Below are 27950 nucleotides of genomic sequence, written 5' to 3' on the forward strand. Positions count from 1 at the left end.
GGTATCTGTGTGTGACTGGTGTGTGTTGTCCCCGGGCTCTATGTGTTGGATAGGTAGCAAGTCTGTGCCAATGTTTGTATCCATGTGTTGGCATGCTGCACCGCCCTCCAAGTAGGTGTGTGCACGTGTGCTCGAGAGCCAGGCGCCTGTTAAATATTTGCTTTGCAGAACCCTAGGGAGCACAGTCGGCAGAACTTCCAGCGCTGCGTGCAGTGTTTTTGACAGCTTGAGCACGGCCTCCAGAAGTGTGAACTTTCTCAGGGTAAACAGCTAATGATACTGTGATGCCAGCGCTGACCCCCTCGTGGGCCTCCTTGAAGGCTGGGAGTTATTAGGAGGCTTCTGGCTGATGCCTCCCCCTTCTTCCCCCCAGCCTAACCCTAAGAGGCTGGGAATACGTGCCATAGGGCAGTGGGTTTACCACTCAGGCCTCTCCGCCTTCCCCCATCTCCCCCAGCCAGTCCACTGGCTGTGAAGGGGAAAAACAACTAACCCCTTAGCCCTCTCTGCCCTCAGCCATCAGCACCTTGGAGAGCTCTTGAGGCAAGGGGAGGGGCAAGGGTGCCAGAGCGGCACAGGCCTGCCCTTGTCCCTTGGCCTGACACACCAGGTGCTGCCAGGGCTGATGGGGCAGTGGATCTCCAGCCACTCCAGGTTTCTGGATCTAGGGAAGCCCTGGTAAGTATGTGATTACCTAGTTAGTTTATGCAAAACCTCACTCTTCCTCAAATTGGGTCACAGCCTTTGGGAGCGCCTGAAACCCTGGCATAAAACCTATTTTGTTGAGGAGAAAACTAGCCCTTGATTCTCTGCCCCAGCAGTGCCCTGCCTGCCCCTCTCTCCCAGCACTCTCTGAAGTGGCCCCAGCCAGCATCTGTCTGGCATCCTCCTGCCCTTGCACTACGGAACGTTGCCTTTGTATTCAGCTGGTGGGCGTGTGTGTACCTCTGAGGGGGAGCTCTGAGATGTGTGTGACTGGGTGCAGGCTTGCATGGATGCAGATGCGCACATGTATGTGTGTGCAAGCAACTGCATAGACAAGCATGTGAATGCCCTTTTATGCCTTTGTTTCCTGAATGCCATCCAAGGCCAGACACTGTATAGGTATACCTCAAGTGGGGTTCAGGTCCCCATAAGGTTACCAGCTGAGGTTAAAGACAAGGTAAACACTTGGTTTTATTCTAGAAACTATGATGGGAGACAAGTAAGAATTGGGAGAGAGTGTTCAAGACTGTTTCATCCCCCTCCCAATTTACAGGTAAAGAAATAGGTACAACCAGGAAACTGACTTGTGTTGCACATTTGCAGGGGCAGAGCCTGGACCAGTCCCTAGGCTCCCCGTTCTGCTGTGATATGCTCCTCCTCTCCCAACTGTGGCCTGCAGCTCCTGCCTTGAGCCCTCTCTGAGCCTCCAGCAAAGCAGGGGCCAGAGATACCAGATCTCGAAGGTCTCCATCAGAGTCGAGGAAGCCTCCTTGGGTCTCTGTTCCTGCCCTACTACCTTGCACCAATCAGTGGAAGTTCCTTTAACAGACGGACCAGGCCTCCCCCCCCCCCTGCCGCTTCACAGAGGAGAGCAAACCTTTCCAGACAGCCCCTATCTGTGTCTCATTAGAAAGACGTAGCCATGTTCCATTAATTCCTCATTTGCTGTGGGCAAAGTGCTGATACATACATTTTTACCTGGGGTGGTTTTAATCAGTTAATTTAACCAGAAACATTAATAATGTATTTCTTTGCCACTCGACTGCCCATCTGTTGAACAACTTACCTGTTGGAGAGCAATGTCACCTCCTGTGACTCAGAGCCCTCGGCTGCCCAGGAACAAGATGAGATGCTGCATATTTAAAGGCTTTGCAGACCAAGGGTGAGGGCTGGGGGTTGTGTGGGCTCCCAGGCTGTAGCTTGGCATCATGGCCTCCTTATGCCCCAGGCTCGCAACAAACACCACCTCCCACATTTGCCTTTGATCATAGATTTATTGGTGGGTTGTAGGCTGGATCCCTGCTTAGGGCTTGGAGAATGGAACAGACCATGCTGAGTGTTACAGAGCTGCTCCCCTGGCAACAGCTGTACCTGCCTGTTCCCTCACCCACCTTGTGGAGGACTCCAAGAGAAAGTATAAGTGAAGAGCAAGCAGGGAATAGAGTAATTGCTCGACCTAGGAAGGTTTTCTTCCTTGATGAAGCAGCTCATGGCCCCATGTCACTAGGACCCATCCCTGTGAGGCTGATAGTCTGAATTACCTTGTTGAGTCAGTGGTGATATTTGGGACAGATAACCACAGGCCAGAGGAAGGAGCTGCAGCCAGGTCATGCCACCGTGTGGCCAGACCTTGGCCACTTAGTTGCTGGGCATGGGGAACTGAGGCAGCAGCAGAACTTTAGGGACTTGGGGATGCTGCTTGGCAGGGGTGGAGGGAAGTGCCAGGTATGGGACAGAACCTCAGTTGACCTCTCTTACCTCATGGCTCTGCTGGGCTCTCAATGTCTTCCTCCTTCCTTTCTTGGGCACTGTGGAGCAGCAGAACTTTTGGGATGCCCCCCCCGCCGCCCAGCCCCATTGAATCTACACCCTACCCACCCAGCTTAGCACCTGTTTTCCCACAGTGCTGGGGTTGCTGGAGGATGGCAGAGCTGCTGTGTGCCCTTCACTGGTGCAATGTGGCCTGGGTCTCAGCACACACATGCTGCCCAGCATGGAGCTCTCACCACCCTCAGCCTGGTGTTCCAGCCTCATGGCCTGCCCTTCTGCAGGGCCCTAATGAGCTGCATAAAAGCAAAGCAAGTGCTTTCTAAAGGTACCCCACATCCCCAAGGTAACCGAAGATCTTGTCCTAGACAAGGACCAGGGTGTGCAGGACATGCTCAGGACACAGCAGGCCAGGGCCACAGTGGAAGCCCTCCTTCCTGCCTGAGTCTGCTTGATTTCATGAAGTCTGAGACATCGGCTGTAAAACACATAATTTTATGTGCTTCCCTAAGAAAGAAAAAATGCCACCCAACAATTAAACTGTGACATGGTGCTTTCTTATCATCTGTTGCAAGACCCATCTCAATTTCAGGGATGTTAAAATGTGAGAAAAAAAGTGTGATTTGGAATTGATGGGATATGGTGATGAAAATAACCCTAGCTGCCATTTATCGAGAGTGCTCTGTGGAGCACCAGGCTTCGAGGAGTGTTGTACGTGCAGCATCGCATTCGAGTCTCAAGATCCTATTCAGAGAGGTCAAGCAGTGTTGCAAGGTCACACAGACCGTCATAATCATGTGTCAGCAGTTTTTGAGTATGATCATGTACTATCATGATCATCTCTCCAGTCTGCAGGTAGAGACACTGAGGCACACAGCGTGTGTGTCTGAGGTCACGCAGCTTGTAAGTGGCAGAGGGCTGGCTGCTTGCTTGGCCACTCCACCATCCTCAACTAGCATCAGCTAGCAAAGATGGAGCTGTGCTTCAGACTCTGCTCCCCTCTGTGCTCTGAATCACCAGGCGTTGCTGCCTCTTCTCAAAAGCAAAAGGGAACAAGGAAGGTTGGTCATTTGTGCATCTATGTCCACCCCCAGGACTGGTCCTCTCCCTGGTACTTCTGGTCCTCTGGAGGCTGCCCCCACCACGCCCACTTCCCACCTCGTCATAGGCATTTTCTTTCTTTCTTTTCTTATAGGCATTTTCTTTCCCTGCTGGCTGCCTGGCAGAGGGTGATCCCCACCTCTCCAGCCTCCTTCAGATTCCTAACAGCCAGGGTGCATGAGGGGAGCAGCAGGCAGGCGAGGATGCTGCAGAAACAGAGAGCAAGAGCTGCTCACAAATTGGTCCCAGAGAGAAATGGAGCCTCTTTTTTGCCCATCAGCTCACTTCTCCAACCATTACTAGGCAGGCAGCATAAGGCCTTCGGCTGGAGCAAAACCCAGGCCTGGGCGTGGGGAATGGCATTGGGGCAGCCTGGCTTCCTTCCCAAAAGGCACAGGGACTTGGGGGCCAGCTTGGGTGCAGCATCCTCAGAGATGAATGGGGCCAGGGAGGGTCCTGGTGTGTGGGAGAGGCCAGGAGCCGCCTGATATTGGGGGAGGGGTAGTACAGGAGAGACAGACACAGAGGACTTGAGGTCCAAAATCTGTTCCAAGGGTACCTGCTGTCAGACATGGACAAAAGGTAGGATTGAGCCCAGGCCCTGCAAATTCAGAAATAAGCCTCATTCTGAGCCCCAGAAAGCAGGTATCAGGGAGGAAGAGTCTGGAGCCAGAGAGGCACGTTCACTCTGTGCCAGGCACTAGTTCAAGGGATTTAAAAATATCATCTTCTCACTTGGGCAGCAGCCATGGGAAGTGAATTGCCCATTTCACAGACAGGAAAACTGACATGCAAGATGGTTAGTAACACTGAATAGTAGCTAGCCTGGCATGTGATCTGCACCCAGTCTGGGTTGCAGGCTGCTGTGCTCTGAACCAGGCCCTGTGAACTAGAAAGGGCAAGATGAGTTTGTGGAACCATGTGATCAGGAAGACCTGCTCAGGGGTCAGGATGCAGCAGCTCCTTAATACCAACCACACTTTGCTTTTGAGAACTGGAGCCAGCAGCACCCACCTGGACCCGAGCCTGCTGCCTGGCCAGGAGAGGTGTCATCTTCCTTTTTTCTGTACCATGGACCAGTGAAAGGGAGGATGTGAGAGGCCGCTAGCACTGGGTTTTCCTGCAAGACTGCTGGCCCTCTGCTGCAGTGTTCACTGGCAGAGCCAGGCCCGGGGCCTCCAAGAGATGCAGTGAATAAGTTACTGTGCCATCAGCTGTCAGCCGGCATGGCAGCACTAAAAAAAGGAGTCAAATTTCCAGAACCAGAGAGGGAAAAATTGTTGCCTGGGAAGAAATGACCACGCGGGATGTGACTTAGCTGGACGTGACCACACCCTGCTCTTGCAGTGGCTCTGCAAACTGTTCTTGGAGCTTCTGCTGCACTCTGTGTGCTTTTCCTCCTTGCCCCATCCATGACAGGCTCTTCAGTCCAGTTTAAATATCTTCTTGAAGAAACCTTCTAGGACTCTTCCTGGCCATTTTGTTTCCCCAGAGCCATGCACTTATCAAAATAGAGCAGTGCCACCCTTCCATGGTTGATGATTACTTATTTGACTCTTTCCCCCATCAGGCTGTGAGCAATTGAAAATGACAGCTGACTCTTACTCATTTCCCCACTCTTCTTCAGTGAGAAGGTGCCAGGACACACCTGCTGCATTGGACTTCCTCTGGCACTCACTGTCTGTCAACCTGCTTAGTCCCTTCCCAGTTTTTGTCACAGGAAGGTGCCATCTTACAGGCAGAGGCTTGTGTCTCTGGATATGCAGAAAATTCTGTCTTTTCCTGGATGAGATGGCCTACAGTAGGTGTTCAGTGAATACCTGTTAAATTAATAAATGAATTCAGGAAGGGCTGCTCGGAGAGGTGATTCACAGCCAAAGACAAAGGTCTTATTCCCACTGACTCTGTTTCTGGGCACTGTGCTGGGACTGAGCAGCACATTCCTTGAAGGCTATAGAGTCAAGTTATGGGACAGACATGGAGACAGCAACAGGGCAAATGCTAAACAGCAAATCGAACCAATCACTGTAATCTTGCGAGGCATGACACACCTAGACACACCTGGCTTCCAGGAAGTTACTATCTGTCTGAACCTCTATTTCTTTCCCCTTGATGTAGTGAGAATCTAACACTTGGGACAGTGCTGAGATAAATAAGATGATGCATATGAAGCATTTGGTGCAATATCTGACCCATAAGAAGAGCTCAAGTACTGTGTCACCATTAATATACAAAATGTCACTCTTGGCCTGGCTAAGAAACTGTCTGATATGCTGAGCTGCACATCACATGGAGAGGTGGAGTGAAGATAAGGCGGAAAGGTGGGTCGCAGCTGGATTTATGAGGACACCAAGTATCAGAAAAGAAACTGGGGGCTCTGGCCCTCTGGGAAAAGGAAGGGGAGAAGGAGAGCAAGCGAGAAAGCTGAGGCCTAGGGGTGGACAGGAGCTGGAGAGGGGGGGAGTGAAAGTCACCATGAGGCTGATAGGGAAAGTGAGGATGACACCCAGACCACTAAAGGACGCTGGTGTCCTCTGCTGGGATGGGAAGTCCAGGGAAAAAAACAGTTTTGGGGATAAAATCCTGTACTTTATTTTAGAAATGTTGGCCTGGTGATATTGTGGAGGACTTGAAGATAAACTATTAGCCAGAGATCTTGACCAGATGGAACCTGTTCCTCAGCCACAGCCTAGAGGCCATCAGCCTCTTTTGTTGAAGGCCACATCCATTTGGAGGGGGCTTGGAACCCTGTCTCCTGGGCAAGGACAACAGGTGACCCCCAGGCAGGGACTGGCCCCTTCTCCAGAATGCATTTATATGATTTATCCTTTTGGAGAAAAATATTTTACCTGTTTTATTCTCAGAGACTACTTCTCTTTACTTGGAAATACAGTGGTACCTTGGTTCACGAACTTAATTCTTCCAGGATCCTTGTCTCAAACTGCATTGGATGAGAACTGAATCAAGTTTGCTGGTTAGGTTCATTGTTGACCTTCTGGGGAAATTTGATTCAGTTCTTGTCCAGAATCATTGAAAGTATTAAGTTCGTGAACTGGGGTAAACTATAGGTTTTTCTGTTGTTAATTGTAACCTTTTAAAACCATAAAAAAGATTAGTTCGAAATGACTGCGCCCATACTCTAGAAGGAGAATCAACACACTATGTAATAGTTTTCCATGAAACTGGCAACAATCACCAGGCAATAACCTTCAGTGGTAAGGGCTCTGTGGGCTCTTGTGTTAACTGCCAGGTGAGATCTTGTCCCAGGGTCATCGTGGTTCTGGGATTCCTCATAGCATCACATTTGCAAACTTATGCTCCAGAGTCAAACTAGAGCCTGCTTCCTGGGTATGCAGAGCTGTGGGAATCTGGACAAACAGCTAACTTCTCCGAGTTTTAGTTTTCCTTTCTGAGAAAAGGGGAAGCCATAGTAGAATCTACCTTGTGGCATTGGTGTGAGCATTAAGTGAGATAATGAGTTTAAAGGCTCAGAACAGAGGCTCGATAGGTGTTAGGGATTCTTAGGACTGTTTTTTGTTCTGTTTTGTTTTTACTCCAGAACTACTTTTGGTCCCCCTGCTACCTTGTACCAGGTGGATATGCAGAAAATTCTGTCTTTGTATTTATTCAAAGTAGTTTGAAGAGTTTAGAAGACAGTGTCTTTAAACCTGTATTTTTTTAATGCAAGCTACTTCTCTCCATCACCACTGAGAGACCATGGAAATTTTGAGATGGCAACTTTATTCCAGTTCTGCAAATTCACCTGCTCTCCTCCCTGTTACAAACTGCCTTGGGCTTTCTGAGTGGCTGTGATGGGGGGGGGGGTTTAAAGGTCTTTTTGGCTTTTGGCAACAAGGATTCTGCTTTCTGATTGGGATCCTTGTATAAGGAATCCCCCCGTACCACCCACTGCAAAAATGCCCTGAATTATTTTTTGTTTTACTTTGTGTAATGTTCCTCTTTCCCTAAGGCAGAAATACTGGTTAAAAGCTGCTGTTCACTTGTTACCTCCCTGGAGCATTGTTGTTTAGCCATTTCAAGCCTGTTTATACATATTCATAAGTCTTATACATATTCATTTATATCTGAGATGTTTATGGAACGCCTCCTCCTATGTGCCAAGCACTGTGCTATAGACAGACCAGATCCATGGCCCAAAGACCTTATATTCCAGTTTGGCGGGTAGAGGACAGGTGGACTGCAAGTTAGATAAATAGATATTTAAGATGATTCCAACCTGCATTACAAGCTTTGAGGGAATAAGCGAGGTGTTCAGAGGTAAAGGTCTCCCCACTATTTATCTTTTGTGTGCCTAACACCTGACATATGGTGCCTGCTCCCTAAGTCTTTGTTGAGTGAAGTAAAGGCTGAGTGGCTGGATGTCTCTATCACTGGTGTTGGCAGAGGACAAGGTCGCTTGCAATTCCTTTGAACAGCCGTGAGCTTGTGAAGATTCAAGCGGCCTCATTTGCTAATGATCATAATTATGTCAGAATCCCTTATTTCAACTAAATGCCCTGGGGAGAGAAGCACAAAGCATCCTCATGATGAATTAACTCCCCTCGTTCTCCTCCCTGCTGTGCCTCCACCCAAGTGAGATGTATGCTCACACCTGCCCAGGTGCATGCGCACACAGGCACACTAATGAGAGCTGAGAGCACAAGCTCTCTTCTAAGGCCTTACTGAAACAACTAGGCATTGATGTTCTAGAAATCAGTCCTTAGAAAATTGAACTTGTCACATAGGGTCCCTGGAGTTAAGTCACTCTGATACTTTGGCTCTCATCTTTTCCTTCTTCTTTTGTGTGTCACCAGTGCCCCGGGCTGGGCATATGTGTCGAGGGCAGACTAAAATGCAGAGGGCCTAGCCCTAGATCACAAAAAGCTCATGTTTCAGAAGTGGAAAAACTTTTGCCCAAATCACTGTAACACAATGATTCCCAAAGCACATTTCCAGTGAGATGTTCTGGCATAAAAGGTTTCCATGGTTGTCAAGTAAGTTTGGGGAACATTGCTACCCCTGACTCAAAGGCTCATTGTGCACATGAGCACAGCGAATGCCCAGAGAGGTCCTGTAGACAAGACATCTGCTCAATCTTGTTCAACTTGGAATTTTCCAAACTTACAGCCGACTTTAGCCTCCCTGAAGCTGAACTGCAGTTTATTAGAGTCACTGAAGTAGCAGTGGTATGGTGTCTCCAACAACCAAGCCAGAGCTGCCCATTCTTTCTTCTCCCCATGAAGCACAGAAAGTGGAGTCAGAGCCTGGGTAGGAGTGAGAAGAGACAGCAAAAAGACTCTGATGTCCCCCCATGTAGGAGAGAGGAGAGGATGTAACGCTGTTCTGTTATGAGTTGAGGATCCCTTTTCCAGTATGCTCAGGACCAGGATGTTTCAGATTCCAGAGTTTCTCATACTTTGAAATATTTGTATAGACTAGGTTGCAAGACAGAGCCTCCCAGTGAGCAGGGAGCTGTGGACAGGGACCAAAATGATGTTGAGGCCAAAAATGGGCCATACCTCTAATTCCAGGTGGCCAGTTCAAAAGCAGGAGCTGAGACCCCAGAAGAAAAGAAACTTTGAGAAGGAAGTGGCCAGGGGCAACTTTAGCATCATTTGTGTTGGCTTGGGAGTGTGGTGGAGGTGGAGGAGGAAGGTAGGACCTGCAGGGTTCGCTGGCTGAGGACAATCTTAGTGGATTCTGGCCAGTGGTGAACTATACAGATATTTTCAGCATCTTAAAGTCCTGCCTTTGTGAGCCCCAGTCTGGGAGAGGTTTACCAGGAGCCTTGCCTGGAATGGCTTCTCCCCATCAGGGGCTGAGGGGGGGGGGAGATCCTTGGTTGTTGGCCCCCGCATACTAAAAACAGCATGTGTTTTTGCTCCCCCAGGCCCATTTCTGTCACTCTGGCAGTATTGTCAGAGAAGAAACAAAACAAAACAGAGAGTGGAAGTTGATTCTATAATTAGTACAGTTTCTTCACTGTTCATTCAGGATCTCCAGAGATCAATTAGCTTGCTTTTAAGCTAAAAGGCATCGGAATAAGTATTTAACCTGCATAGCAATTGATATTTAAAACAGACAAGCACGAGAGTAATAATGCAGAAGGGCTCTACCCTCCTCCACTGATTTTCCCTTTTCTGCTCCCTAGACCCTTACCTCTGCCCACTCACATTTCCGGAGTGGCCTAAGATCAGGCATCCGGGCATTCTCAGGACAGAACTGAGGGTGGCCAGGGGCTGCTGAGGACAGGGCTGTCTCCTGATGCCAGCCTTACTGTCCAGCACTTACCTTAGTGTGGAATGGAGACGGGCCCAGTTAGAGCTATCTGTAGGGCAGCCAGAGATAGCCAGGTCCTCTCTGCAGCCACCTACCCAAGTCAGCTGGTACCAGCACCCCCTCCATCCATGCATGAGGCAAAGCATCTTTCGAGGGTGTCTCTACCTCAGTTTCTTCATCTAGTAACAGCTGATCAGTGCTGAGGCTGGGTGGAGAGGGCTTGAAAAATACAGGTGCCTGTGTCCTCCCATCTGGCATCTTCATTGTGGATGCTCTGAAGGATATTTGTATGTTCTCCAATATGTCCCATAAACATTGAAGTCTTGAACTAGAATTATCTTCTTCTTTTTTTTTTTTTTTTTTTGGTACTGGAGATCAAACTTGGGACCTTGCGCTTGTGAGGCAAGCGGCAGAACTACTGAGCTAAATTTCCAGCCTAGAATTAGCTTCTTAAAACAAGTAATGTATGTTTGTCTTTCTCTGTGTGTGCATGTGTATTCATTTAACACACATTTTCACTTTCTCTCTGCACTGGTGTGTTAGGAATGGGGTAACGGAGAGTGCAATGCTAGAATGACAAAGATGTACCCCCACCCTCCAGGTGACCACAGTCTAATGGGAGAGAGAGTGGGGTACAGGGCTAATCACAGTACAGTGCAGTACCACATGTGTCGGGGCACAGAGAATATTAGAGACAGAGAAAGCCGGGGCCTATAGAAGCAATGCCTGCAGGTGACCTCAGGGTGGGACAAAGAAGGACAGCATCTGCTGCAGAGGCCCAGAAGGGAAACACAGGAGCCAGAGTTGGAAGGATGGAACAGATCATCCCAGTAGAGGAAGGCCATGAGCAAAGTGCAGAGAAAGGGAAGGGCTGGTGAATAGCAGTGTGGGCCAGGCTGTCCTGCTCAGAGGGGTTGAGGCTGGAGCAAGGAGGGGCTGGGCCAGAGGTACTTAGCTTTTCTGAGGCCCAGAGGGGTACAGAAGGGTGGGCTGTGAGGTTGCCCGGCCCATCCATCTGAAGGTGGGACGGCCCCACCGGTGTGTTCAGTGGGCAACCTGGGAGGTGGTTGTAGATCTGCAGTTCTCCTGCCCCTCAGGCAAGGGCACTCCCCGCTCACCCACTCCTCTGAAATGGCCTTCGCAGGCCTCTCCTCACAGCCCCAACTCCTGCTCCTCTGCTTGCTGACAGCCCATCCCTCATCAGGGTCTCTGGGCAGCATGAGAGCCTCCAGCCATCCTTTCGACACGGTCGATTCTGCAATATTTGACTTGTGTGTCCCTGAGTTGTACAGACAAAGCTCCGCATATCACCAGATCAATTAAAACAACTGCCACCAGGCCCCAGAACTCAATCAGAAGCTTCCCCTGGGACTCTAGGGATAGTGCACATTCCTCTTCACAACTATCTCTTCTCTGGGTACCCAGGTCTCAGGTGAAGGCCCCCAGCTTCCCTGCCCCCCATTATAATAACTTCTTACTCTTATCGAGGGCTTATAATGTGTGTTAGATGATTTATCCCATTAAAGCCTCAAAAGATCCCTATGCTGTAAATACTATTAATATCCCTATTTCAGACAAAGAAACGGAGACACAGGGCCATGAAGGGACTTGCCCAAGGTCACACAGCTGGCAAATGGTGGAGTCAATACAAGAGTCCAGGTAGTCTGGCCGCCAAGTCCACAGACTTAACTGTACCTCCTCCTTGCTCAAACCTTAAGGTCACTTTCAGTGCACCCTTCCCTTTCCCAGACCCCGCTTCCTCCACTTCTCCTTGACCAATCCTAGGAGAGCAAACCCTGCAGCTCTTCTACCGCAAGGTCCTGTGTCCCTTTCTCCCCACAAGTTCTATTGGAGCACAAGCCCTCATCGCCACAGTAGCCACCCAAAGCCAGAACCTCTGCAACTGGCTCTATGTTCCTGCCACAACTAGAGTCAGAGCTGGTCACAGGTTACCTCCTTCACGAAAACATCCATAAACATTCTCAGTCTCCCTGTTGTTTACACTGATCTTATCCTTATCCTAGTGAGAGCTTTGCCCTTACAGTGCTTGTTTTTGCACCCTTCCCTCCTCTCTTTCTGAACGGTGAGTTCTTGAAGGGCTGAGATGATGTCTGATTGCTCTCTGATTCATCCAGTGCCTAGAATCATGCCTCATTCACAGATGTCCCAATAAACAACATGCAATGACTGAATGAATGAGTAGACAAACAAATGAGTGAACAAACAAAAGCAAAAGGAGACATGTAAAGTCCTTGTTCCTTGCCCTGGACCTTTCTGGGGACACTGCTCAGCCTCACTAAACCACATACACATGCCCCTTGACTTGGGGGCTATATCCTGATAAGCATATTGTTAGTTGAAAATAGTTTAAGTCAAAAATGCATTTAAAATACCTAACCTACTGAACCTCAGAGATTAGCAACACAGGACACTGGGGCATCAGTTGTTTCTCAGTGGTGTGGCTAAGTTGAAGCTGCCACTCAATGCTGCTGCCAGTCATCATGGGAGAATATTGTACTGTGTATCTCTAGCCTAGGACAAGATCAAAATTCCAAGATAGTTTCTACTAAATGTGTATAAGTTTTGTACCATTGTAAACTTGAAAAATCATTAAGGGAAATCAATGTTAAGTCGAGACCATCTGTACTTTGTCCTTCCACCTCCCCCTCTGTCTCCTGCAGAGACAAGGGCACAGAGAAACCCAAGAAGCAAGTTCAGAGGCATCACTAGGCCCCCGCAGGGCTGGCTGAGGTGTAGTGAGAGTAGAGCATGGTTCTCCCAGCTGTAAAGCTGGGGGGGCCCTGGCAGGGAGGAGAGAGCCCTGATCAGAACACAGAGGTGCCTGGGAAGAGATGCTGGCAAGAATCTCACTAATCAGCATCTCAATTAATCTCTGTGACACTCTGAAAACTTCAGAAAAAGAACAAAGGAGACTAGAAAGAAAGCACAGAGTCCATCCCGAGGACAGACAGAAGCTGGGCCAGGTGCTAGGAACACAAGCATTTTGCCAGGGCCCTGGCTGCCTGGCATGCAGTAGAGGCACAGTACAGGTCCTGCCTGAGTCTCCCTGCACTCAGTACACGCAGGGCCTGCTGGCCTGGCTGACTCTCAAGGGTCAAATTCAAGGGCACAAAGTTGTTGAAGAGAAGGGAAATTTCACCAAACTTCAGACGATCCCTGGACAACCATGAGGTCAGGAGCTTCAGAAAGGAACTTAGCCCTTTGTTTCCACCTGCCGTGGGGACTCTCGGACCATCCTGCCCACAGGGATTTTGGGAGTGTGGGTTGGGGGTTGCCTCCGGGACCCTTGCTATCAATGATGAGAAATGGCAGAGCCAGTAACAATCCTTCCTCCTGGTATTTGGGGTCACATTCAACTTGGCGGAGGCCACCATAGCATCTTTACCTGGGAGACAGAGGGATTCTACCACATGGGCACATTTTGGGAGGTATAAAAAGCAGTCTTAAAAATCTAAGCATTTATGCTTAGAGTGCTCAGAATGCTTCTCACATATGCTGGCATAACGCAATAGAAGGAGCTGGAAAGAAGATGGTTCCAGTGGGCACAACCAGTTCCCTCCTTTCTTCCCCCACACCGCCCACGGTAAGGGTACAGAGCCTCCTCAAAAGCTGCAGCATCAGATGATGGAAATGGGTTTGGCATGCTGATAAACCACTGTCCAGAAAAAGGCCCTGATTGGTAGCATCTGCTTATTTCCACGGTGTAAATTTTCTCTCTATGGCTGATTTCAGGCTGCCAACAGTTTCATCCCCAGCTCTCAGAATTCCTGAAAATGTAACTCCTGGCCCTCAAAAGCTGGTGCAAGCCAGCTCTGGTATGCCACAGGTTTGGATTATGGAAGAAGAAGATTTGCCAGTTAGTTTTAACAGTATTCTTAACCTCCCTGGGTCACAGTTTTCTTTTGTGTAAAATGGGGGGGGGGGGGGCTTCTGACTCTCATGGGTCAGAAACTCTCTGATCAGCATCTCAACTAATTTCTGAGACACCTTGGCAACTTCAGAAGAACAAAGCAAACTGGAAAGAAAGAGCAGACTCCAGCCTGAGGACAGAAAGAGCCTGGGCCTGGGGCTGGGAACACAACTGTCTCTCTGGGGACCTGGCTGCCTGGCAATGGCTGGGCAGTGTTGGTTTATCACAGAGGTCCCTGTAAGTGTGAAATGAAGTGTGTGGGAAGAGCTCAGCAGCACCCCTGGCACATGCTCCCTTACTGTTAGAGCATTTGTTTTCCCCACTGGGCTTCCATGAAGAGTATTGTTTGAAGAAAATTTTACAGCTGCACCCTGTGCAACCCCCTTGCACACATCTTCCAGGACCCTAAACACACACACACACACACACACACACCTACACACACACCCCTATCCCATTTCTTTTGCAGCCCTGGTGTCACCGCTCCATTTTACTAAAGGAGAAAGCAGTGACAATTATTTTCATAATGAACTGGCTCTTCAAATTAATGCCAATTACACTATGCAATCATGATTAAGATTATGCATTAATCAACTGTGCCAACCTACTTATTAGCCTCTTTAAATACTGATCATGAGAAATGTATGGGAAGGGAGAAAATGGAGACGAGCCAGTTTAGAGGGGGACCTGCCTCTAAGTGGGGCAGGTGTTCTCTCTAGGACCCAAGACCCAAAGCAGCCTGTCTTCTGTGGAGCAGAACTTGCATTAGAACCCAGCCCGTCAGACACTTGGGCTTCCAAAGCTCTGAGCTGTACAGAAGCTGTCTGCACAAAAAGGAGAAAGAGCAGAAAGACCTGGAAAGATTTAGTGTCCCTTTCCTTTTGTCCAGTAGCACTAAGAGAAATGCAGTTGACACCTCCTTCCCCAAGTAATGTCATCCCAGTCTTAGGCCAGGGCCCCAGGATGCAGAGATAGGGATTCAGGTACATGGAGTTGGTAGAGGGGAGCCATACTTTTCAGGAATACCCCGTAGAGCAATGAACAAGGAAGAATAGAGATGACAGGGCTGGGCAGAGATAAGGCCTCGTATAAGACCTGGCTTCTTTTCTTGATGCAAAATCTATGTGGCAGGGGGCTAGAAGGGGCTCTGGAGCATATGCCACACCAGCGGGCTATCCCTACCCTGAGCAAGGGGACCACACTTTGGAGCCCATTAGTCAGTCCTTGGTTGTAGGCTGTCCCCGGGTGCCCAGGTGAGTGGCCTCAAGCAAGCAGGTTCTCTCCCCAGAGTGGAGAGGAAAGGATTGCCTCGGAATGGGGTCTGCTGCATTTAGAACCCACTCTCTGAACCCCATGTTACCTGAGTGCCCAGAGACATTCAGACTTTTGGGGCCACTTTGCCCTCACATGTTCACATAGAATGGCTCCCATCCTTGCACTGCCTTTAGGGGAGAGCTTCTCTGCTCCCCTCCCATGACTCCTCTTGCTCCAGCTTCCTTCTCTGCTGAGTTTTCTGGACCCTCACTCGTCCCACCTCCTGCACCTCGTGTTCTTTTTCTGCCCTGATTCACCTGTGCTGGACACTGCCACCTTCCTTCACTTTCCCCCAAAGAGCACAAGCTGATATCAGTTTCCTGTGGTAGACTTTTCTAATGACAGAGTTCCTGGAAGGAAGGAAGATGACAGCAGGCTGCAGGCTCAACTTACAAAGCATGGGGTGTCCCTGTGTTAAAAATACCTGGACCTTTCCTGCCCTGGAGATTTCCCACTGGCCTGGCCCACGTTTGGACCTGTGTTAGATTCTCTTCCTCTCCCCCTCCCGTTTTTTGGGTGCACCTCATTGGTTATCTTCCCTGTCCAGGCCCTGAGCTGCTTTTCTTAAGGAAAGATTCACTCACTTCCAAGATAAAGGTAACCCTTCCCCTAGAGCAGGTTACAAACTACTGCTCAACAGTCCAGCCTACCACTGTTCTTGTCAATAAAGTTTTATTGAAACACAGGTGCATTCCTTAGTTTACCTGCTGTCTGTGTGTGCCTCCTGCTACAATAGCAGAGAGGAGCCACTGCAGCAATGCCCTTCTGGCCCACTAAGCCAAAGATATTTATTCCCTGGTCTTTCCCAAAAAACATTTGGCAGTCTCTGCTCTAGGATGTGGAAGCTCAAATCTCATTTTGGTTTTATAAATCCCTCTCTTCCTCTATCAGCTGCCACTTATTTAGTCCTCACCATGTGTCATGCCTTTAGCTGTATTGTTTCAGTTCCTCCTTACAGCAATCAACTTTTTAAAGTATACCCCATTTGCAGATGGAGACACTGAATCTCTTAGATTGAGGAGCTTCCTCTAGTGGACAGAGTAGGGTTTCAACTGAGACACAACTGTCACCAAAGCCTGAATTGGGAATTTTTCCATGATTGCTTCCAACAGTGATGTGGCATGTGCCTATCCTGATGGACGAAGTCTTCCCAGGGAGCAGGGACCTGGTGTTGGCTTCTCCTGGGATCCCAGGGCCCTGTGACAGGTTGGCATAGGGTGGCGATCAGTGGGTTTTTATGGAACTTGATTGTAGGACTGAGCCTGCATGAAGTCAGGTAGAGATGGCCTTGTTCCATAGCATGTGACCCTCATTTGGGATAGGCAGGGTGGTTTTCTTCAGATCTGTAAGAACCAGACCCCTCCCTGGGCCTCCTTTTTTTAATTTGTGAGGTGTTTTTTTTTTTAATATTTTAAAGAAACAATAAATATTTGCTGAAAATAATTTCAAAGACTCAACAAGATAACAAAAGGAAGGATAAAAATCCATTAACCCCTTCTATCCAGAGGTACTCACTGGAAACATTTTGGTACAAATCCTTCCAGTCTTTGTTTGTAAATATAAACACATGTTTTGTTTGATAAATCAGGATCATACAATAAGATTATTTGGTAGCTTTGGGAGGACAAGGAAAAATAAACATTTTCTATATCATTAAGTATTGCTTAAGAGCATTATTTAAAGCTTTTTTTCTTATTACCAAGGCAGAGGACTTGGAAAACAAAAAAGCACATAATCTATTATCTTTTTACTTTTTAGAAAGCACCTCTGTTAACATTTTGGTGTGTGTCCTTCTGGTGTGTCCTTTTTTGTTTTAATTGGAATTGCATTAAATTTATAAATTAATTTGAGGAGAACTGACATCTTTACAATATTGAGCCATCCCTTCCAGGAGTAAGTTATGTCTCTCCATTTATTCAAGTCTTCTTTTATGTTCCCCAGTAAAGTTTTGTACTTTGCTTGATAGAGGAACGGTACATTTATTGCGAAGCATTTTATTTTTTTTCTTGTTGCTTTTGTGAGTAAGGTCTCTTTTATGCCTTGTAATTCCTCACTGTTTATTGCTGATATGTAGGAAGACTATACGCTTTACTTTATTTGTATGCTAGCTGTTTTCCAGGCTATCTGCCCAGTTTCTACTGTTTTCACCTGATTCTTTTGAATTTTTCAAGGGAAAAGTAATAATCATCTGCAAGTAATAGTATCCCTTTTCTGAGTGCAAAACCATGATTCATTCTTTGTATCTTATTCATAGAATGACTCTAAAATTTTCTTTCTTCTTTTTTGTAGTACTGAGGATTGAACCCAGGGTGTGCTGAGCTATACAGGGCCTTGCTAAGTTGTCCAGGCTGGTCCTACACTTGTGATCTTCCTGCTTCAGCCTCCTCAGCAGCTGGGATTATAGGCATGCACCACCACACCTGGATTCTATGAATATTTTATTACAAAAAATGTCTATCATATACATATAGAATAGTATCATGAATCCCCAGGAACCCATCACCTGGTCCCCATGGCAATCAACCCATGATCTCCAACCCTATCCACACTCCCTTCACTTCATCTCTTCCCTTCATATTTTGAAGCAAATTCCAGGCACCACATATTCTGACACTTTGATGGTTAATGCCGGCTATCTGTTTTGCCATATTTTAGGTTTTACTATATTAAATAATCTCTTGGTTTTTGGACATTGAGTTGTTTCTATTTGTTTCAACATTACATTAAAATATCCTCCAATACAAATATGTTAGGAATGGAATTCCTGGATCATATGGTACTTTGATCATTTATTTTCTATTAAATTCATACACACAATCCCAAGATAGCTTTTCTGATTAGAAATGTGACACATGTTCACTGCGGAGCTTTCTGAAGATAAAGGAAAACATGAAGAAGGAAATTAGTCACCTGTAAGCCTATGGCTTAGAGCAAATCTCTCTCAGTGTTTTGGTATGCATTCTTCTTATCTTGTTTTATGCATGTGCACAGCATGTTTATACACACCACACAGAGTCCTGTGCCTACATGTTATTACCATTTGAAAGCTTGCTGGCATCCCCTGGGAAGGGACACATTTATGTGTTCACTTTTTAAAACATTCACTATTTTGTTCTCCTGCTTTCCTTTTGCTTTTTTTTTTTATTTAATAGACTTGTTTGGAGCAGTTTTAGGCTCACAGCAAAATTGGGCCAAAAGTGTGGAGATTTCCTACTTCTCTCCTGTCCCCACGCATGCACAACCTCCCTGCTGTCAACATTGCTGCCATCGAGGTCCATTTGTTACAATCGATGAACCTACACTGACACATCATTATCTCCCAGTCTGTAATTTACATTAAGGTTCATTCTTGGTGTTGTTCATTCTATGGGTTTTGACAAATGTGTAATGACATATATCCACCATTATAGTATGAGACAAAATAGTTTCACTGCCCTAAAATTCCTCTGCACTTCCACCTATTCATCCTCCTTCACCCAGCCCCTGGCATCCACTGATCATTTTGCTGTCTCCATAGTTTTGTCTTTTCCAGAATGTCATACCATTGGAATCGTAGTTTGCAACCATCTCAAATTGGCTTCTTTCACTTAAATTGCATTTAAGTTTCCTCCATGTTTTTTTTCCATGGCTTGATAGCTCATTTAAGTGTGGAATAGTATTTCATTGTGTGAATGTACCAGTTTGTTTAATCCACTCCTCTAATGAAGGGTACCTTGGTTGCTTCCAAGTTTTCGCAATTATGAGTAAAAGTGCTATAAACATCTGTGGGCAGGTTGTTGTGTTTTCATATCCTTTGAGAAAATTCCAAGGAGCACATCTGCTAGGTTGTATGGTACAAGTGTGTTTAGTTTTCTAAGAAACTGAAAAACTGCCCAAGTGGCTGTACTAATTTGCATTTCCACCACCAATGAATGAGAGCTCCTGATGTTGCACATCCTCACCAGCATTTGACATTGTCAGTGTTCTGGATTTTGGCCATTCTAATAGGAGTGTAGTAGTATCTTTTTGTTGTTTTAATTTGCATTTCCCTGATGACATTGAATGTGGAGTATCTTTTCATATGCTTACTTGCTATCTGTATATCTTCTTTAGTGAGATATTTGTTAAGGTCTTTGGTCCATTTTCTAATCAGATTGAATCAGGTTGTTGGTTTTCTTGTTGAATTTTAAAAGTCCTTTATTGGATAAATCTCAATCTATGATTTGTCTTTTTATTCTCTTAAGTATCTTTTGCAGAGAAGAAAATTTTAATTTTGATGAAGTCCCACTTATCATTCTTTCTTTCCTGGAGCATACCTTTGATATCATATTTAAAAACTCATTGCCAAACTCTAGGTTTAGATTTTCCTGATGTTATCTATTTGTTTCATAGTTTTGTATTTTACATTTATAGATGATCCATTTTGAGTTTATTTTTGTGAAAGGTATAAGTGGAGTGTCCAGATTTTCTAACACCATTTTTTTTGAAAAGCTATTGTTTCTATAGTGCTTTTGTTCCTGTGGCAAAGATCAGTTGACTATATTTATGTGAATCTATTTCTGGGCTCTCTGTTCTGTCCCAATGATCTATTTGTCTATTCTTATGCCAATATCATGCTATCTTGGTTACTGTAGCTTTATAGTAAGTCTTGAAATTGAATAGTGTCAGTCTGTAAATCTCTTCTTCAATATTGTGTTAGCCATATGATATACGCTACCATGTGTTATAGCACATCTTCATGCATCTTTTGCTGCTCCATGTACACTTTAAAATAAGTTTTTCAATGTCAACAAAATAACTTGCTGGGGAATTTTGATTGGGATTGAATATATGAATCAAGTTGGGAAGAAGTGACATCTTGAAAATATTGGCTCTTTTTATCCATGAACATTGAAGATCTCTCCATTTATTTAGTTCTTTGACTTCTTTCATCAGAGTTTTGTAGTTTTCTTTAAATAGATTCTGTACATATTTTGTTATATTTATATCTAAGTATTTTTTCTTCCAGTGCTAATGTAATTAATGTTGCACTTTTAATTTAAAATTCCACTTGTTCATTGCAGGTATATAGGAAAGCAATTGACTTTTGTGTATTAACTTTGTACCCTGCCTCCTTGCTATGCTCACTTACTAGTTCCAGGAGTTTATCTAGTTTTGCCAGTTCTTTGGGGTTTTCTACATAGTCAGCTATGTCATCGGAAAACAAAGATGGTTTTATTTCTTTCTTCCCAATATTTGTATGTTTTATTTCCTTCTCTCATCTTATATTAGCTAGGATTTCCATTAACAATAATTCTCCATTCCTCTCTCCTTCTTCTTGCAATCATCTTCTATTTTCTATTTTTCTGGTGTTGGCTACTAACGTCATATAAATGGAATCATACAGCATTTGTCTTTTTGTGACTAGCTTATTTCACTTAGCATTATGTCCTCACTGTTCATCAGTTTTGTACAATATGCTAGGGTTTTCTTCCATTTTATGACCAAATAATATTCCATGGGTGTATATGCCACGTTTTGATTATTCATTCACCCACTGATGGACAGTTAGGTGGTTTCCATGTTTTCACTGTTGTGAATGCTATTAATATGGGAGTACAAATATTTTTTTGAGTCCCTGTTTTCAGTTCTTTGGGGTGTGTTTCCAGGAATGGAATTGCAGGATCCTGTGTTGAGTATACTTGTAATTTTTTGAGAAATTGTCATACCGTTTTCCATAAAAGTGGTATTGATTTATACTTCCACCACTAGTGCACAAGAGTTCCATTGTTTCTATATCTCCATCAATGTTTGTTTTCAGAGGTTTTTAAAATAGTGGCTATCTTAATAACTATGAGGCATTGTCTCATTGTAGTTTTGATTTACATTTCCTTAGTAATTAGTGATATTGAGCACCTTTTCATGTCTTATTGATCATTTGTATATCTTCTTTTGGAGAAGTGCTATTTGTCTTAGTGACCTTCTTGTTGCTGGGACAAAATACCCAACACTCACAAGTTAAAGGACAAAAGATAGATTTCAGCTTCATAGTTTATAGAGGTTTTAGTCCATAGTTGGCTGGCACCAAGGCAGGGTGACATGGCAGAGAGGCATAACAGATGAAGAACAGTTCATGGTGTGGCAAGCAGAAGCCAGTGAGCAGCAAGAAGCAGGCAGTGAAGCAAGCCTCTCTTTCTTTTGTCCTATCTAGGCTACAAGTCTGGGCCTTCCCATTATACACACTCAGAACTATGCTCAACCAATCAGTGGACTAATTTAGTACCACATACCTTTAATCTCAGTATCACACACTCTAGATCTAGGCAGTTCTGAAAAGCCCAACCTATGACCACACAGGGCTTTGGGGTAACATCTAGATACAAGCCATAACACTATTCAAGTCCCTTACCTATATTTGAATTATTTGTTTATTGTTGTTGTCAAGTTTTAGAAGTTGTCTGTACGTTCTGGATACTAATCTCTTATCATAAATATGATTTTCAAATGTTTTCTCTCATTCTATAAGTTGCCTTTTTACTCTATTAGTAGTATCTTTTAATGTACAATATTGAAAATTTTTTCATTAAGTCCAGTTTGTCTGGTTTTTCTTTTCCTGCCTATAACTGCCAAACTCAATGTCATAAAGCTTTTACTGTTACCTTGTTTTCTTCTAAGAGTTTTATAATTTTAGGTCTTATGTTTAGCAAGTAGTAAATTTGAATTAGTAAATGTGAGTTTTCTGGCTATGTTCTCTTTCATAATTATTTCAGCTATTCAGAAACTCTTGAGATTCCATGTTGATATTAGGATGCATTATTCTATTTATGCAAAAAACATCTTTAGAGTTTTGGTAGGGATTTATTGAATCTATAGATCACTTTGGGTAGTATATATATATATATATATATACACTACTAGTATATATAATATATAGTAGTTTAAATATATGATATATATCTTAAATATAACACATGTACACACATATGGGGTGTATGTGTGTGTGTGTGTGTGTGTGTGTGTGTGTGATACTATGTGGTATTAGGGATTGAATCCAGGGCCTTTACACTGAGCTACATCCTGAAGCACTGATTGATTGATTGATTTTAGACAGGATCTCACTAAGTCACTATGTTGCCTGGGCTGGGCTTGAAGTTGCAGTCTTCCTGCTTCAGCCTCCAAGAGGGCTGAGATTACAGGCCTGCACCATGATATCTGGCTGACAATATTTGGTCTTCCAATCTATGAACAAGAGATGTGTTTACATTTATTTATTCTTCTTTACTTTCATCAATGTCTTGTAATTTTCATTGCACATGTCCTTTATCTCTTTGGTTAATTCATAAGTATCTTATCATTTTTGATGGTATTATAAATGGAATTGTTTTTTGTAATGTATTTTTCATTATTAATGTATAGCCAATGCAACTGATTTTTGTGTCTTAACTTTGTAGCCTGCTACTTTACTGAATTTATTATTGGAATTTATTTTTGGAATATTGAGGATTTTCTACATATATGATCATATTATCCACAAACGGATAACTTTACTTCTGCCTTTGGAATTTAAATGGCTTTTCTTTTTCCTGCCCACTTGCTCTGTCTAGAACTGCCAGGACTGTGTTGAATAGAAGTGACAAAAGCAGGCATTGTTACCTTGATCTTGATCTTGATCTTGGTGGGAAAGTTCTCACTCTTTCACCATTGAATATGATATTTTTTGTGGATTTTTCAGTATAGCTTTTGTTATATTGAAGTAATTTCCTTCTCTTTCTGGTTTCTTACATGTTTTTTAATTATAAAAAGATATTGATTTTTCAAGTGCTTTTTCTGCACTGATTATCGTGATCCTGTGGGTTTTGTTTTCCCTTTATTCTGTTAATGTGCTGCATTACTTGATCCATTTGGGGGGGGGGTATGTTGAACCATCCTTGCATTCCAGGAGTAAATCCCACTTATCAATCCATTTACCCTTTGTGTGTGTGTGTGTGTGTGTGTGTGTGTGTGTGTGTGTATCCATTTAAAGAAGATATCTTGCAGGCAATATAAAGGTGGGTGTTGCTTTAATCAACTCTAATGATCTGTCTTTTAATTACTGCATTTAGACTATTGTTTAAAGTAACATTTTTTTTTCATACCAGAGATCGAACTCAGGTCCTTGTGCTTGCGAGGCAGACAGCAGAACCACTGAACTAAATCCCTGGCCCTAAAGTAACAATTGATAGATTCATATCTACCATGTTTGTTACTGTTTTCTATTTACTCCTGTTCTTCATTCCTATTTTAACTGTTTACTCTTTCTCTTCCATGTGGTTTTATTGAGCATGTTTTATGATTCAACTTCCTCTCTGAGAAACTCTATATTTCTCCTCACATTTGAAGGATAATTTCACAAGGTGCAGAATTTTAAGTTGGTGGTTTTTTCCCTAAACACTTTAAATATTTCCCTCCACTCCTCTTGTTTGCATGGTTTCTGAGAAGTCCAATGTAACTCTTTTTGCTCTTCCAGAGGTAAGGTGTATTTTTCCTCTGGATTCTGTCAAGATTCATCTTTATCTTTGATTTTCTATTGTTTGAAAATGATATCCCTAGGTGTAAATTTAGGAATATTTATCCTACTTGGTGTTTTCTGGGTTGCTGTCCAACCTCAATCTGTGGCTTGGTGTCCACACTAAATTTGAGGAAATGCTCAGTAATTATTTCTAATATTTTTTCTGTTCATGTGTGTCTTCTAATATTTCCAATTCATATGTGTCACCACTTTTGTACTTCTCTCCGGTTCTTGAATATTAAATTCTTTTTCTTTTAGTCTTTTATCTTTGCTTCTCAGTTTTGGAGGTTTCTACTGAAATTTTCTGAAGCTCAGAGATTCTTTCCTCAGCTGTGTTGATTCTGCTACTAAGCTCATCAAAACCATTCTTTATTTCTGTTACAATGCTTTTGATCTCTAGCATTTCTTTTTGTTTCTTTCTCTTAGCATTTCCATCTATTTGCTTACATAACTATCTGTATTTGTAGGATGTCTACTTTACCAATTAGAGCCTTTGGCATATTAACCACAGTTGTTTTGAATTCCCAGACTGGTAATGTCAACACCCTTGCCATATCTGTGTCTTGTTCTAATATTTGCTTGGTCTCTTCACACTGGTTTTGTTGTTGTTGTTGTTGCTTTTGTTGTGTTTTTATTTTGTTTTGGTTTTGGTTTTGCCATTTAGTATGCCCTGTAATGTTTTTCTTAATAACCAGACATGGTGTCTGGTTAAGTAAAAGGAACTTCCCTAGACAGGCCTTTAGAGATTTGGCAGTAAAGGTGTAGGGGAAGGGGAAATGTTCTACAGCCCTATGATTAGGAGTCAGTCATCTAGTGAGCTTGTGCCTCTGGACTGTGAACTTCACAAGTATTTGTCACTGTCTCCACCCCTGGTAGGTGGCTGGAGTTGATTGGAGCTCGGTACCTCCCTTCCTTTGAGTCAGTCAGTTAGGCACTAACAAAACCCCAACAGGATAGGATCTGGCTAACTAGTTTCACCTGATGGCAGACCTTGTTAAGAATATAAATCCCTGACATATTTTGAGATAGTTCCTACTGCTGCCTAAAGCAGGTACAGATTTTTCTCTAATAGTCACTGCAGGAACCTGGGAGAGATCCAGGTGTGACCTCACAGAATTGGGGTTCGAGCTGATGAATGGTCCTCTGTAGTTTTTGCCTTTCAGACTTGTCTACAGTGAGCCTCTAGCAACTTGTCAATTATAGTTTAGATTCGCCTATGGTTCCCATGGAGGTTTCTGCTCATAGGTTTCTATTCTGATAAGTTATAATTCTCTCTATTCACCTTTTTAGCTCTCCAAATCTGCAGGGGCAGTGGTTTGCCTTTAAACCTCACTTCTTTTAGAGATCTGAGAAGAGTTGTTAATTTTTCACTTTGCTCAGCTTTTTACTTGTTAGAATGGAATGACAACTTCCAAGCTTCTTACATACCAGATGAGAAACTAGAAACCACTATTTTTAAAAAAAAAAATTCAAAAATCCATCAACTGAATAAAGTGTTGTATATCCATACAAAGTAATAATATTTAGCAATAAAAAGGAATGGAGTACTGATACATGCTACAACATCAATAAACCTCAAAGATGCTAAGCATGAGAAGCCAGACGCAGAAGAATACACATTGCATGATTCCATTTATATGAAATATTCAGAAAAGACAAATCTCTGGAGACAGAAAGTGAATTAGTGGTTTCCTGGGGCTTGAGGTGAAATGATGACTGACCAGAAATTGTCACGAGGGATCTTACCAGATGACGGAAAAGTTCTAAAACTAGATAGTGGTGATGGTTATATGATTCATTAATTTACTAAAAAATTGTCACCTCAATAAAGTTAATTTTTAATAAGGATAAAGATTTATTTGGAAAATGTAAAAAAGCTTTAAAATAAAAGAAGCGATGTCTCCTTGTATTCTTAATGGCAGTAACTTCAATTCCATATCCTACCCATTTTCTTTATTGAGTCGAAGCATCACTGAATTCCTGCAAAAACCTTCATTGTTCATTTGAAAAATATCATATTTCCCATATCATTACATTTTTGCTGTTGTATGGATATGCTACAGTTTTCTTTCTTTCTTTCTTTTTTGATTGGACAATTCTAGATCTCCTTCTCCATACTTAACCTATGTGCCCACTTTTGGAGTGAGTTTCTAGAAATCAAACAATTGATTCAAAGACATGAACTTTTTTTTGGTACCGGGGATTGAACTCAGGACCTTACTCTTGCAAGGCAGGTGTGGCACCACTGAGCTAAATCCCCAGACCAGACATGAACTTTTTTAATGCTTTTGATGCCTTTCTAGTGGCTGTTAACAAAAAACAGGGTTATAGGGCCTCTTTCCACCAACAGTTGAGAGAGTGTCTGTTTCTCAACACCTTCATCAAAGTTGGGTGTGATAATTCGTTTTATATTCTTGCCAATTATAGGAGAAAAATAGTACTTCATTGTTGATTTAAATTGAGTTTAATTATTAGGGAAGTCCCACATACTTTCATTCATTAATAGCTTGTTTGTTATTATTTTATTTTGTGAAATGTCTATCCTTTTCCTTTGCCCATTTTTCTCCTGGAGTGCTTGTCTTTTTCTTGAGTTTAAGTATTTTTATAAAACAAAAACATCAACCTTTTACTGCTGTGTATGTTACAAATGCTTTTTTCAAGACTACTGTTTGGCATTTAATGTTCTCTGTGGTCGTTTGGATGTGTAGAAGTTTAATGTTATTCTTATGGAGGTAATGGTCTTTGTCCCACAACTCCTGACTTTGCTGAGGTCCTTAGAAAGGCCTCTTCCACCCCAATATTGTACCATACTCACCTCTATTTTCTCTTGTATAGTTTTATAGTGTTCTCTTTTCCCTTCTCTTGTTTTCTTGCTATTTAACCTGCATTTCATCTGGAATTTATTTTAATGCATGGATTAAGATTGGAGTCTAACTTAAATTTCACCCAAATAATTGAACAATTATCAGAGCACAATTAATGAATTCATCCCTTCCCTATTGATAGAAAATGCCCATCTTTATTATGTTTTAAGTACTTATCTCTAGTCGAGTCTCTCTCAAAGGAGCTTTGCCTCATTCTGCTGATCTGTATTTTCACATACTTTTACAATGTGGCTTTAATTATTTTTGTTTAATGATGTGTTTTAAAATCTGGCAATACAAATCACCTTTCATCATTCTTTTATAGACATATTTTGGTCATTATCTTGTTTTGTGCTCCAGATACATTTTAGAGTCATTTTGTCAAGTAAAAGAAAAATCCTTCCACGATTCTGATTGGAATTGAATTAAACTAAAAAATTAATTTGTAGAAAATTGACATGTGACCCATGCATACTACGCAGGAATACATGTCTCCTCATTTAAGTATGTGTTTGTATCTCTCACTTAAGCTGTTTCTATTTGTCTTTGTCATTTTAAAGAAACTGGAATTGCACACTGCGTATTTGGTTTATTGTTTGCTATTTAATTTTTTGCTGATATTATAAAGGAAATCCATTTTCTATTATGTTTTAGTACTGGTTGTCACTGATACAAAGAAATACTATTAATTTGTGCTACCCAGTCACTTCCCTTAACTCTCCTACTAGCTTTTACTTGTTCTCATGGCTAGGGATTCTTTTAAGGGCTTTTCAGGGGAAATATTTATATTTGCAAATAAGGATTATTCTTTTCCAAAAGTTATGCCTCTAAAAATATTTTCTATCTTGTTTGGTTTGTTAGGGATACAGTGTGAATCTTTACCGACACTTTTTTTCCTTTAACAAGAATGCATCTAATGTTTCACTGGACATAAGTTATTGTGATATTAAAAGCAGATGTGAACTAAAGGTACTTCAAGGAAGTATCTTTTCTGGTGCTGTTTTATTAAACATTCTTAATAGCAGTAGATATTGGATTTTATGAAGTGCCTTCCTCTATTTTGTGAGTTTATCTTTTTTTCCTCTCCTTTGAACTATTGATGTAGTAGAATGATATTCACAGATTTCTTCATATTGAACCAGTGTTGTTACTTTCCTAGAATAAAATTCTGTGTGGTCATGGTACATTATCCTTGTAATATGGTAGATTCTACTTGCCAGAAATCTATTGAGAATTTTCACAGCAGTATTAATAAGTTGGTAATCTTATTTTGGCCCTGTCAGGTTCTGTTATCAGGAATTTGTTACTTGGATGAAATGAACTAGAAGGATTTTCATATTTCTAATGCCCCTGCATAACTTCTATATATGGCAATTATCTATGATATTATTGAACTCGGCGTGGGGGGTGCTTGCTTGTCCATGAGACCTGAGTCAAGCATTGCAGGATCCCTATCTCTCCTCCCTACCACAACAGTCTTACC

At 43.2% G+C, this 27950-nt stretch overlaps 1 protein-coding gene across 2 annotated transcripts in view; it reads left to right on the forward strand.

Annotated features, from left to right (window-relative positions):
• Grik3 (glutamate ionotropic receptor kainate type subunit 3) overlaps positions 1–27950 on the forward strand; it is a 210904-nt gene that overhangs the window by 97285 nt on the left and 85669 nt on the right. The window lies entirely within an intron of this gene.

Source organism: Heterocephalus glaber, unplaced genomic scaffold, assembly GCF_053883595.1.
Source record: "Heterocephalus glaber isolate CG9 unplaced genomic scaffold, H.glaber_assembly_v1.0 deba00001452, whole genome shotgun sequence".
In the NCBI taxonomy this organism is placed as follows: domain Eukaryota; kingdom Metazoa; phylum Chordata; class Mammalia; order Rodentia; family Bathyergidae; genus Heterocephalus; species Heterocephalus glaber.